This window comes from Echiichthys vipera (genome assembly GCF_963691815.1).
Source record: "Echiichthys vipera genome assembly, chromosome: 17".
Taxonomy (NCBI): domain Eukaryota; kingdom Metazoa; phylum Chordata; class Actinopteri; order Perciformes; family Trachinidae; genus Echiichthys; species Echiichthys vipera.
Genome location: NC_139842.1, coordinates 20,603,709 through 20,616,746, shown reverse-complemented (window position 1 = coordinate 20,616,746; position 13,038 = coordinate 20,603,709).

Here is a 13,038-nt window from a genome sequence, read left to right as displayed (position 1 = left end):
TCCACAAAGAGAGGAAGGTCAAGATCTGTTTGGGTCCAAAAACAAAGGGTTTTCATCCGGGGGACCGGTGTCCGTGTCCCAGAAATACAAAGTCAATCCGCAACCTTTTTTTTAATCCTAATCAAGTCGTTTTGTTTCCTAAACTTAGCCGTCACCTTTTGTCGTCTAAACTTAGCCGTCACCTTTTGTTTCCTAAACTTAGCCGTCACCTTTTGTTTCCTAAACTTAGCCGTCACCTTTTGTCGTCTAAACTTAGTCGTCACCTTTTGTTTACTCAACTTAGTCGTCACCTTTTGTTTACTCAACTTAGTCGTCACCTTTTGTCGTCTAAACTTAGTCGTCACCTTTTGTTTCCTAAACTTAGTCGTCACCTTTTGTTTCCTCAACTTAGTCGTCACCTTTTGTTTCCTCAACTTAGTCGTCACCTTTTGTTTCCTAAACTTAGCCGTCACCTTTTGTCGTCTTAACTTAGCCGTCACCTTTTGTTTCCTAAACTTAGTCGTCACTTTTTGTTTCCTAAACTTAGTCGTCACCTTTTGTTTCCTAAACTTAGTCGTCACCTTTTGTTTACTCAACTTAGTCGTCACCTTTTGTTTCCTCAACTTAGTCGTCACCTTTTGTTTACTCAACTTAGTCGTCACCTTTTGTCGTCTAAACTTAGTCGTCACCTTTTGTTTCCTAAACTTAGTCGTCACCTTTTGTTTCCTCAACTTAGTCGTCACCTTTTGTTTCCTCAACTTAGTCGTCACATTTGTTTCCTAAACTTAGCCATCACCTTTTGTCGTCTTAACTTAGCCGTCACCTTTTGTTTCCTAAACTTAGTCGTCACTTTTTGTTTCCTAAACTTAGTCGTCACCTTTTGTTTCCTAAACTTAGTCGTCACCTTTTGTTTACTCAACTTAGTCGTCACCTTTTGTTTCCTCAACTTAGTCGTCACCTTTTGTTTCCTCAACTTAGTCGTCACCTTTTGTTTACTCAACTTAGTCGTCACCTTTTGTTTCCTAAACTTAGCCGTCACCTTTTGTCGTCTTAACTTAGCCGTCACCTTTTGTTTCCTAAACTTAGTCGTCACCTTTTGTTTCCTAAACTTAGTGGTCACCTTTTGTCGTCTTAACTTAGCCGTCACCTTTTGTTTCCTAAACTTAGTCGTCACCTTTTGTTTCCTAAACTTAGTCGTCACCTTTTGTTTCCTAAGCTTAGCCGTCACCTTTTGTTTCCTAAACTTAGTGGTCACCTTTTGTCGTCTTAACTTAGCCGTCACCTTTTGTTTCCTAAACTTAGTCGTCACCTTTTGTTTCCTAAACTTAGTGGTCACCTTTTGTCGTCTTAACTTAGCCGTCACCTTTTGTTTCCTAAACTTAGTCGTCACCTTTTGTTTCCTAAACTGAGTCGTCACCTTTTGTTTCCTAAGCTTAGCCGTCACCTTTTGTTTCCTAAGCTTAGCCGTCACCTTTTGTTTCTTAAGCTCTGTATGTAAGTGCTGAAAAAGACCACGGGATGAATTACACTTTAACTTATGATATGAGGTGTTGATATAAATTGAGTAGGCCTAAATGCCTGCAGCAGCAGAGAGACTCTCTTCAGGCGTTAATGAACACTGTAAAAGCCACGGTATAGTAAGAACTGATGAAGCCTCTTGGATGAGAGGTGAAACGTCTTCCTAGACAAACAACCAGTCCAGTTGTTTTTGACTGAAATTGCTTTGAGGATAACGATGACCTGGACGAATGAGAACATTCACAGGCTATAGTAAGAACAATAAGGGTAAATATGAAGAAGAAATATGCAATGTGCAGGGATTTGATGAGGACAGAACAGAAAGAGGATCCGCATCACATCAGTGGACACAGGAAAGAAGCTTTTTCTCAAAGCTGTGAGTCTGTTTCTTCATAATCTCACTCGCGCTGGTTCTGCACTTTCTGGTTTTAAGTCCGGCACAGTGGGGGGTGTTGATCCGGTGACGCTCGGCAGAGTGTATTAACTCTCTTTAGGCCTCGGTGGTGCAGCAGAGCAGTTCCCAGTTGGTGATTGAAAAAGTCTTCTAACCAGATACAGGCCATTTTTATATTTATATTAATATATTTGATATATTTAATATTTAACGATACATATCAGGATACAGTGCCTTTTCTGGTAATTCAATAAATAAGTATGAAATAACCACATGGTAAAGCCTATGTTTGTATACACTTGTGTGAATTCAATGCTTCACAAAAGATTATTATTAGAGTATTTTGTCATTTATTAATAATACAACATAAACTTAACGTGAAGGATCAGAATGTAAAGCATCGTCCAAATCTCTACGACGTCCTCAGACGAGCTAACCATCGTCGTCTCCAGTCGTCTCGGTTCTCCATACACCTGGCCAGCTCGTTTGTGCTCTCTGCACTAGCGCCTTTCTTTAGTACGTCCACTAAGGTTGGTGTGGGACGTCCTCTTATTGGCGTAATGCAGTTCGTCCGCTGTTTTTTAAAACATCCAGACATAGACTTTAAAGTAAAATAAATACGATTGATATTTTTATATCGTTCTTTATCTCAATATATCACGCAATCACATTGAACTGTGTGGTAAAGTTTGATTATCAAAACAAAACTGCTATTTGGTACGTCACGTTTACTTAGAAGTTTGTTATTGTCAATTTACACAACATAATTGTGTATCATGACGTTTTTTTTACGATATATATTCCACTGAAAGATGATAAATTATCATATTTAATTACTGCTCAGCCCTCTGTTAGGATGCTTTCAAAATCAGCGCATTAGAGTCTTAGGTGGTACACGCACGCACACACACACACCACACACACACCACACACACACTCACACACTCACTCACACTCTCACACACTCACACACACACACACACACACACACACACACACACACACACACACAGAAAAGCCTCTGGGACATACTCATAATGCAAATGCACTGTCCCGTTAATAAACTCGTGCAAAATGTAAACAGAAAAAAATATATTAGGAAATTAGGTTTTGACAGATGTGTTTAAACTTCCCAAAAAAATGACCTGCGGACGGGAGAAAGCAAACAGAAAATGTCGTAAATATCCTGTTAAAACGTGCACACTGGAAATTACAGAGTAAACATGACATCATTTTTGTGTTTGTGGGTGCGTTTGGAAGAGCATTTGAATCAACGGTGCCTTAATACACACAGTCCCGGGCCAGTACCAGAAGCCCCAGGAGTCGTGAGCATTAGAAATGATTAATTATAATTATATGAATTATATTATACATGTGCACCACTGCTGCCAAGTACAATAATGGGCCGAGGAAGTCACAGCGTATTCAGCCCAGCATTTTTTCTGACTTTTGAATCCAACAACAGACTCACTGAGTAGTTCAGTGTAAGGTTTATTATGTTAGAGGACAGCCATGAGGTGACACAGCGGTTAGAGCAGTCGCCCCATGTAAGGAGGCTGAAGGGCCTCGAGGCAGCGGCAGCAGGTTCGACTCCGACCTTGGGCCCTTTGCTGCATGAGACTGCCATGAAATGCTTATTCCCACTAAACACTAGACGTTGGATAGACGTGCAGATCAACTAGGTCCACTATCTGGACATCTATTCGATGACCCAACATATTGACGTTCATCATTTGACCTTTGAACTGGGGAAATTTGTTGGACATCATTTGGACGTCTATGACAGGTGCAGGAAATGTACATGATGTGTTTTTTTTTTTTTTTTTACATTTTCCTGTTTTTCTTTAACTGGTTTATTTTGAATAATCAAGTTCTTTATTTATGCATATATGTATTTTTGCATTTAGTGGAAAATAATTTCATGGTAGCCTATCCACCTTATTATGACAGAACTCTCCGACTAATATAACCGAGCCAGAAGATGCTCAGATGGTAGAGCGGGAGGTCCAATGTCGGAGGGTCAGTGGTTTGATCCCCGCCCTGCCTTGTTTCATGATCGTTGTGCCTCGTCTGAATGCTGTATGTTTGAGGTGGTGGTCGGAGGGGCTGTAGGCGCTGAAAGGCCACCATAAGGTCTGTGACCCATGTTTTAATAATTATTATTATTGTAGAAGTAGTCTAATTAGTAGTCTAATTAGTCTAATTTTGATGTTGAAAAGACGTCCACAAACGACCACATTTGGACTATAAATAGCCCTGACACTGAGGTCCCACGGATGTAAAGAACACAACTTACAGGAAAGCTATACGAATTTGCTTGTGATGTTTGCAGGTTTTTACTACTACTACCTTATTTTCCGCACTATAAGGCGCACGCTACAGTCGAGGCTGGGGTTACGTTCGGCATCCATTAGATGAAGCTGCGCTAAAGGGAACGTCAACAAAACAGTCAGGGGAGGTCATCTTGTTGCTTCCTCCACTTCCGCACCATTGATTCGTTAATGTTCAATTCTCTCGCTGATGCTCTATTCCCGTGTTCTACTGCGTGACTAATGGCCTTGAGTTTAAACTCTGTGTCGTAAGCGTGTCTCTTAATAGGAGCCATTTTGGGCTCTTTACACAAACACACAAATGGAAATGAAACTGCACGCTTTGCGCAGACATATATCTCAACATGCACCGCACGTTACTTCTTCTACGGGGGAAAATAGAGTTAGCGGCTGCTTACCGTAGTTGCAAGACCTGTTGTGGCTACATAATGGTCCATATATAAGGCGCACCGGATCAAAAGGCGCACTGTCAGCTTTTGAGAAATTTGAAGGTTTTTAGGTGCAACTTATAGTTCGGAAAATACGGTACTTCTACTTGTGGCCTATTTGTCTGATACCTTATCTGTGTCTTATATTGATGAGTTTCATATTCTGTTTACTGATGAGGAGAGTGCCAATGTGGCCATGCTTGTGAAGCAAGAGAAGGGCCTCCTTAACGTCGGCAGCCCCAGGACTTAAAGTAATATTTCAGCAGCTCTGCAGGTAAAGCAGGCTGCCAGCTGTCATTTGGGGAAACAGAGTGTAACTACTGTCTGTTGAGACTGCGTACACAAAGCATTAGCCCGTGGTGGCATCGACACCGAGCTCCAGGATCGTCCTCCTATAGTGTGGGAGGTCCCCGGCCGTTTCTTAATCTGATGTTTAAGTTTTATGTCTTTGACCTCAGGCAAGCCGGCAGCGCTCGATGCAAACGTCTGACCAGAGAACCACATACGATGGTTATGCTTGGAAAGAAGTTGTTTTTAAGCCACCTGAGGAAAAGTGAAGTCACACACGTGCAGACCACCGCATCGTCTTCTCTGGTGGTACGGAGCATAAGACAATAACATAACCCACGTCTGACTCACGGCTCCCTCAACCGTGAATCACCTCTAAACATTTATCCGTCTGCATGTTCGAGAGGTGCCTATTAAAAGAAACAATCAGATCCATAAGGAGAGGGTCAATTTTTCAAGAGGAGGTGTCAAAGAAGAGCTGGCTGGTGCAGACCGCGTCTGGCTCATTTAGCCAGAGAACAGTACGAGAACAGTGAGTGCAGTGTCTGTGGAGACACATCTGGATGGCAGTTTCACTGTGGTCTGTCGTATTAGAAACACAGAGTGCCCCAATATATACATACACGTTATATTCTGCGTGTGTCTGTGTGCTGTCCTTCTGTGTCCTTTAAGGTCGGAAGAGGAGAAAGAATCTCTGAGGTAAGGAGAGCTGGATCTTGACCTTTACAACAAGCTGATTAATGGCGTGTCGGGTGAGGGTTAAGACGGTTGGCTTTACAGAAATAACTCAGAATTCCCAATAGAGATTAACGAATTAACATTTTCATCCCCGTTTGTCATTTAATATTCACAATCAGAATAATAGTCTGTCACAGGGTGAAATTTGGTTTCACAGTCAGTCTCATTTGACAACTAACAAGTAACCCACGGAAAACAAATACATTTAAATGTCTACAAAATAGAGAAACATACAGCACTGGTCATTTCCAATTTCCAGTTCACAAGTGGGAAGGTGCATCTTTTCCATAGCACGTGAAGGCAGCATTAGAGCAGCTGGAGAATTCACAGCGAGTGAGTGGGCGTGTTGATGACATTTATATCATGCTGCCCATGCGAAAATAGGAAGAAAACAAAACATCCGTGGGTGAAGAAGAAGAAGAACAAGAAGAAGAGGAAGTAGAAGAAGAAGTAGAGTGATTCACACAAAGACGGAAATGAAAATGTCTAACTGGGGAGACAATGAGGTTCAGGAACTTCTGTTCGTAACCACCAACACTGAAATCATCGTATTTCCAGTAAGTGAGAACACATCTGACACAGAAAGTCAACTGTCAACTTCAGACAATGTCCGCTCCTGATATGTCAGATATCAAATGATCATTTTCACACAACTATTTCAGTGCAAGCCTATTGTTATTCTAAAATGTTAGCATGGAGCTATAGAGCGAGTTAAGAGTACTGCAGCCAGCAGGGGGATGATTTTGCATCAACTATTTTTCTAACATTAAAAAGGCCACTGAGGAGCTGCTGTTGTGCAAGATTTAGTCCTATGTGTCCTATACCATGCCCAGTGTCCATCAGCAAAAGCCAGATTTATTACACAGCTAAATACAACTCACCAGTTGCTGTTTCCGCATAGTCTGTTGTTTCCTTCTCTTTTCAAATAAACCGACATTTTCCACAGAAACCACAAGTATGGGCATAAACACAGACTGCCTGTCTGACAAAGCAGCAACACCTCCACCTGATTACATGAACCACCTAATTAAGTCTATCAACCATCTCAAAATGCACCGGGCGCCACTCAGTGATCGGAGGTGTAAATACCAACAATCTCAACTGAGTCTCCAAACTCGAATTAATCACTTTCACTCCAAACAAAGTTTCTGTTTTTTCTTCTGAGCCCGCGGACTGGAACACTTGGGTTTATTAGACATTTTATGCTCTTCTTCTTCCATTTCACAAATTTCACAATTTGCAATCCCGGGACACTGGCAAAAACACAGAAATACTCACTTGGAGGCAAAAAAATGACTTTCCAGCAAAGGAAGAAACACAAAACCGATGGGTTAAGAATTTGTCGGACAGAGATCTTTCCCACCCAGAGAAGGAGGTCTTAGCCAAGGGCTTGAACTTTGCCATGACACCAAAAGAGGTACCCGTTGTGGAGTTGATTACGGCTACGGAATCAGCTATAAAGAAAAACAACCTTAATGGAACTGAGGCTGAACAGCTAAGGTTGAAAGTGTCAGCAGCGTTGTCCCAGGCTAAGGTCCCCCCATCCAACCTCACCATTGAGGAGAGAAAAGCAGTAACGGCACTGAGCAAAGACCACAGCATCACTATCCTTCCAGCAGACAAGGGTAGATGCACAGTTGTTCTCAATACAACTGATTATCAGGCAAAGATCTCTGCATTACTCAGTGACTCTAACACTTATGAAACTCTGAAACGAGACCCTACCAGCGGTTACAAAAAGAAGGTGATAGAATGTCTACAGCAACTACAAAAAGAAGGAGTCATTAGCAAACCACAGTATTACAGGCTTTACCCCCAGGACTCAACCCCCTGTTTATATGGACTCCCAAAAATCCATAAAGAAGGGGCCCCGCTCAGGCCCATTGTCAGCAGCATAAACTCGGTCACTTATAACATTGCCAAGCATGTTGCCAATATTCTGGCACCACTGGTGGGAAACACCCCACGCCACATCCAAAACTCCATGGACTTTGTGAACAAAGTCCGAGACCTAAAAATGGATCCAGATGAAACCATGGTGTCCTACGATGTGACTTCCTTGTTCACCTGTATTCCAACCATGGAGGCCTTGGCCACGGTAAGAGAGCGGCTCACACAGGACATTTCCTTACAAGACCGAACAAATCTCAAACCAGACCACATTTGCCAACTTCTGGATTTGTGCCTGAATACCACATATTTCCAGTTTAATGGCATTTTTTACAGACAGAAACACGGCTGTGCCATGGGTTCACCAGTGTCCCCGATTGTGGCAAATCTGTACATGGAGGAGGTAGAGGGCAAGGCGTTGAACTCCTTCAAAGGAGTAACCCCAAGCCATTGGTTCAGATATGTGGACGACACATGGGTTAAGATCAAATCCAAAGAGGTGCAAACTTTTACCGAACATATCAACTCAGTGGACAGAAACATCAAGTTCACCAGAGAGGAAGTTAAAGACAACAGCTTGCCCTTCTTGGACTGTGACGTCCATATGGAGAATGACAGGAGCCTCCACATAGGGGTATACAGAAAACCCACTCACACGGATCAATATCTACTTTTCGACTCTCACCACCCTTTGGAACACAAGCTTGGCGTTATCAGAACACTGCAGCACAGAGCTGATAACGTACCCACTAGCTCACAGGCTCAAGGGGAAGAACGCAAGCACCTGAGAGGCGCCCTCACAACTTGTGGCTACCCCAGCTGGACCTTTGTTAAAACGGCAGCTGCCTCCAGAAAGAAAACCAAAGTGGTTGAGAAAGAAAAAGATAACAGGAGAAACAACATAGTCATCCCATATGTGGCTGGGGTATCGGAGAAACTCAGGAGGATTTTCAACAAACACTGCATCCCTGTGCATTTCAAACCCAGTAACACACTCAGACAGAGACTAGTACATCCGAAGGACAGAACACCACACCACCACAAAAGCAATCTGGTTTATGCTGTCCAATGCAACGAGGAATGCAAAGATCTTTACATTGGAGAAACAAAACAACCACTGCATAAACGCATGGCCCAACACAGGAGAGCTAACTCCTCAGGCCTGGACTCGGCTGTCCACTTACACCTCAAGGAGAAAGCCCACTCCTTTGATGACAGCAATGTCCAAATCTTGGACAGAGAGGACAGATGGTTTGAAAGAGGAGTAAAAGAAGCCATCTATGTTAAAGTGGAGAAACCATCGCTAAACAGAGGAGGGGGTCTGAGACACCACTTATCTCCAATTTACAATGCCGCCCTTTCGTCCCTTCCCAGGAGATTCAACAATCTAACCTCAAAGGACAACTGTTCACACATGGCCCGGGTGACCCCAACGACTGTCGTTCAGACTCAATAGAGCACTAACGACGTCGAAACCAACTGCCCACCACCGACTGTCACTCTAACGACGGGCGTGGGCACTTGGAGCACAAAGGGTTTCAGTGACATCATCGGCCTTGTGAGAGGTTAAATACTTGGATCTCCACACCAGTTAGTTGGACCAGTCCCAGCCTGGTCAGATGCGTACATGAACTGATGAAGCCTCTTGGATGAGAGGTGAAACGTCTTCCTAGACAAACAACCAGTCCAGTTGTTTTTGACTGAAATTGCTTTGAGGATAACGATGACCTGGACGAATGAGAACATTCACAGGCTCTTCTTCTTCCAGCTTGTGAGCCACTGAGGGCCACCTCCACAGGGGGGCTTTAATGTTAGTGTTCAGCTCCGTGTAGCGTTCACACATTAGGAGGAAGAACACAAAGAACAGGGTGATGGACCTGGTGCTGGCTCAACTCCTCGTGCAGGTGATTCAGCTGAATGTGCATCTGCACCAGGGCAGGTTTTGTCCTCAGAATAGATGCTGTAAAGCTGCGAGGAACTGCAGAGTTTATATAAAAATAGACAGGCGTACTGTGCACTTCCACTCGCCTGTTGAATTGAAAATTTAAAAAATACCTTGAGGTAGTCGTATAAGACATGTCAGTGGTACTTAAGCAAAGTGTCCGCATCACTCGCTGCATCAGACTGTGGGTATTCAACTAACACTGCAGATAATAAGACCCTCTTTGCACTCTTTGCTCTTTCTGCACGGGGCCTGCTGATGTGATGGATAAATGTTTCCTGGCCCTCGCACCGCTTTAAGTCCCCCTGCTGTCTCAGTCTGACTGGGACAATATTGATGGAGGATTCTGGGTCCTCACAGTTTGTTCAAGTGTTTGCATCAAGAGAAAGCCTACAGGCAGCTCCTAGTCTCACTTAACTCACAATTAGAGACATTATTAGCACAATCTCTACAGATACTTCATGTTAGTGTAAAGTCTTACATTGCAGAAATGAGATAGCAGCAAGTTTAAAAAGTTCAGCCGTGGGAGTTCAAATGAAAGGCAACGTTCATCATTAAATTGTGTCCAAAAGCGGTGAAACTTCAATAAAGAGCTTAGATGTGAGCGGCTCTGACGTGAACACAGGAATATGGTGAGTGTCCAGAAAAGACAGAGCCACACAGATTTACAAGGCAAAGATGGGACAGACTGGCTGCTTTCACCTCTGTCCAACATCACACACACTTACTGCTTTACACACAATCCACAGTCGTCTTTCTGCTGGCATGAAACATACACAGACAGACAGGGTTGTGTGGGTGTTAAGGGATGTTGTGAAGGGTAAACTCATCTGACCCAGACTCCAAGACTGATGACTTCAAACTGATTACAGGAGGATACAGTCAGGAAAAATAATACTTTTTGGAAAATCTTTATTTTTTTGTTTGCACATCATTATGTGTCTGTGCTGTCCACTTTGCTGTGTTGAGTCTACAGTGTTTCCTCCGGCTGCCGTGCGTGTATAAACTCCACACCCGCTGATGGAAACGCTTTTCTTCATCAGGTTCGTGTAGAAAACCTGTTGAATCGGCTCTTTCAGTATGTGGCCTGGCGTTCATCCTGCAAACAAAAAGGTCCCACATTGTAAAAAGTCTCTTATTTTTATTATAAAGCAGCTTGCGGTGCTATATAAATACTGTGAAGGTAACAAAACGCTCAATTCACAGAGAAATGCACACATGGCTAAAAAACAATAGAAGAATTACTGACATAAACTTCTTCGTAGCATCATCCCAATAGTTGAAAATGCGTGCCATAGTTCCCTCTAGGAGCTGAAACGTGTGCTAAAGTGCCCTCTAGGAGCTGGAACATGTGCTAAAGTTCCCTTTAGGAGCCGAAACGTGTGCTAAAGTTCCCACTAGGAGCTCAAATGTGTGCTAAAGTGCCCTTTAGGAGCTCAAATGTGTGCTAAAGTGCCCTCTAGGAGCTGAAACATGTGCTGAAGTTCCCTCTAGGAGCTGAAACGTGTACTAAAGTGCCCTCTATGAGCTCAAACATGTGCTAAAGTTCCATCTAGGAGCTGAAACGTGTGCTAAAGTGCCCTCTGGGAGCTTAAACGTGTGCTAAAGTGCCCTCTAGGAGCTGAAACGTGTGCTAAAGTTCCCTCTGGGAGCTGAAATATGTGCTAAAGTTCCCTCTAGGAGCTGAAATGTGTGCTAAAGTTCCCTCTAGGAGCTGAAATGTGTGCTAAAGTGCCCTCTAGGAGCTCAAACGTGTGCTAAAGTGTCCTCTTCAGTTGCGAGGACGTGCTATATGTGCCCTTTTTTTCCCTTTTCGCCCCTTCCCCTTTAAAAAGTCTGTGCAAGCCACTTGTTAGGTTTCACCTTATATAGACTATGCATGCACATACATGCAGGCAGTAATCTTATGTCTGCAGGTTGGAGTGACTGGAGTCCAGCTGCACACACCTGCAGCACATGAAAACCTCTGCGTGTCTACCTGCCGGTGCACGTCTGTGCACAGAGTCTTCAAGCTGAGATGGTTTTTTCACGGTCTGCCCACAATAACACAAATGTGAGACGTTCAGACTGGCTGCTTGCATGACTGACTGACATCACCGCTGGCTCAGGCTGCTGTTTGCACTGCAGCCCGAAGCCGCCCAGACAGAGACGACAGAGGCATTACTAATATCGTGAAAATCAAGAATCTAACAAACACTCAACGGAGGCAACGGAGGGGAGAATACAGCACAAAAAGAACAGATTCAAACTTAAACAGGTCCTTTTGTGAAGAAGAAAAAAAATATAGAAAAACACATTTTGCAAAACCATAAATGTTGCATTTTATATCTGCTCTCCTATTACTATTCTTTCAAATGAAACACTTCTCAACATGCAGGCTCTGCGCAGGTGAATCAGCTAAAATCCAAATGTACGACCCAACTTTAATTTTAAAAGGTTATATGAGGTACTGTATCCAAAGTGGGAGCCTCACTGCAGAGGTGAGACTGTAAATGACCAAATGAGTCAGAAGGAGCATTTAAGGACAGCATACTCACAGCAACACTACCCCCATCTGGTGGACAGTCTATCTTAATGTAAACAAGTGATCTTTTTTGAACAATAAAGCTGTCATTTGTTCCCATGAGGACAAATTCTGATTATGAAACCAACACTTGAGCAAACGCTGGGTGGAACAAAATAAATCTGAAGTCATTAAAAGTCTGGAAGTAACTGACACTGAGCATTCTTGTTCATCTAACGTTTGCACACTATTCCTGTTCCCACTGAGCTGCCAAATGAAAGCTCATGTACCTGAAACACTTATAGATTATAGATTTTTTATTTTAAGATGCAATTTGTGTTTTTTATTCACATCTCGGTTTACAACGTGTATATAATTCACATTAATTATGGCTCGGGGGGGGGGGCAGAGTAGATTTAAAGGTCCCATATATTAAAAAGTGAGATTTGCATGTCTTTTTTTATTATAAAGCAGGCCGAGGTGTTATATAAATCCTGTGAAAGCATCAAAAAGCAAAATGCACACAGCTGTTTTCAGAAATGGTGTTTTTAAACGAGCTGTCAGGACTTTGTGATGTCACAACTATACTATATATAGGTAAAAAGTGCCGCTACAGTCATTCTCCGGCTGCAATGATGCACAAAGTGCAGATGCTGCCGACCCAGAAACACCGACCAACGTGATTTCTAACTTCAGGATATCAGTGTTCATTGAATCTCGAGGCGAGACGCGCCGAAAAGGATTTATTATAATAAATGATGAATACGTTAGAAAGAGAGATTATTCTGCAGCTGTGACCAACAACAGGTGCCTCTGGGACTGCTCTCTAACTGAAAACAAAAATGAGAGCTAACACACTGTTTATGTCGACCATGTCTCCGTTGATCCATTTGTCTTTGTAACGCAGGCTGAATGTCGTCTGCTGCAGCACCAACAGCCCACCCTCCTCCTCTTCGGTCACGTATCAGCCAGCCTTTGCACTTGCCCAAATATAAACGAAGTTTCTTGGCATATGAGCAGATTGGGGA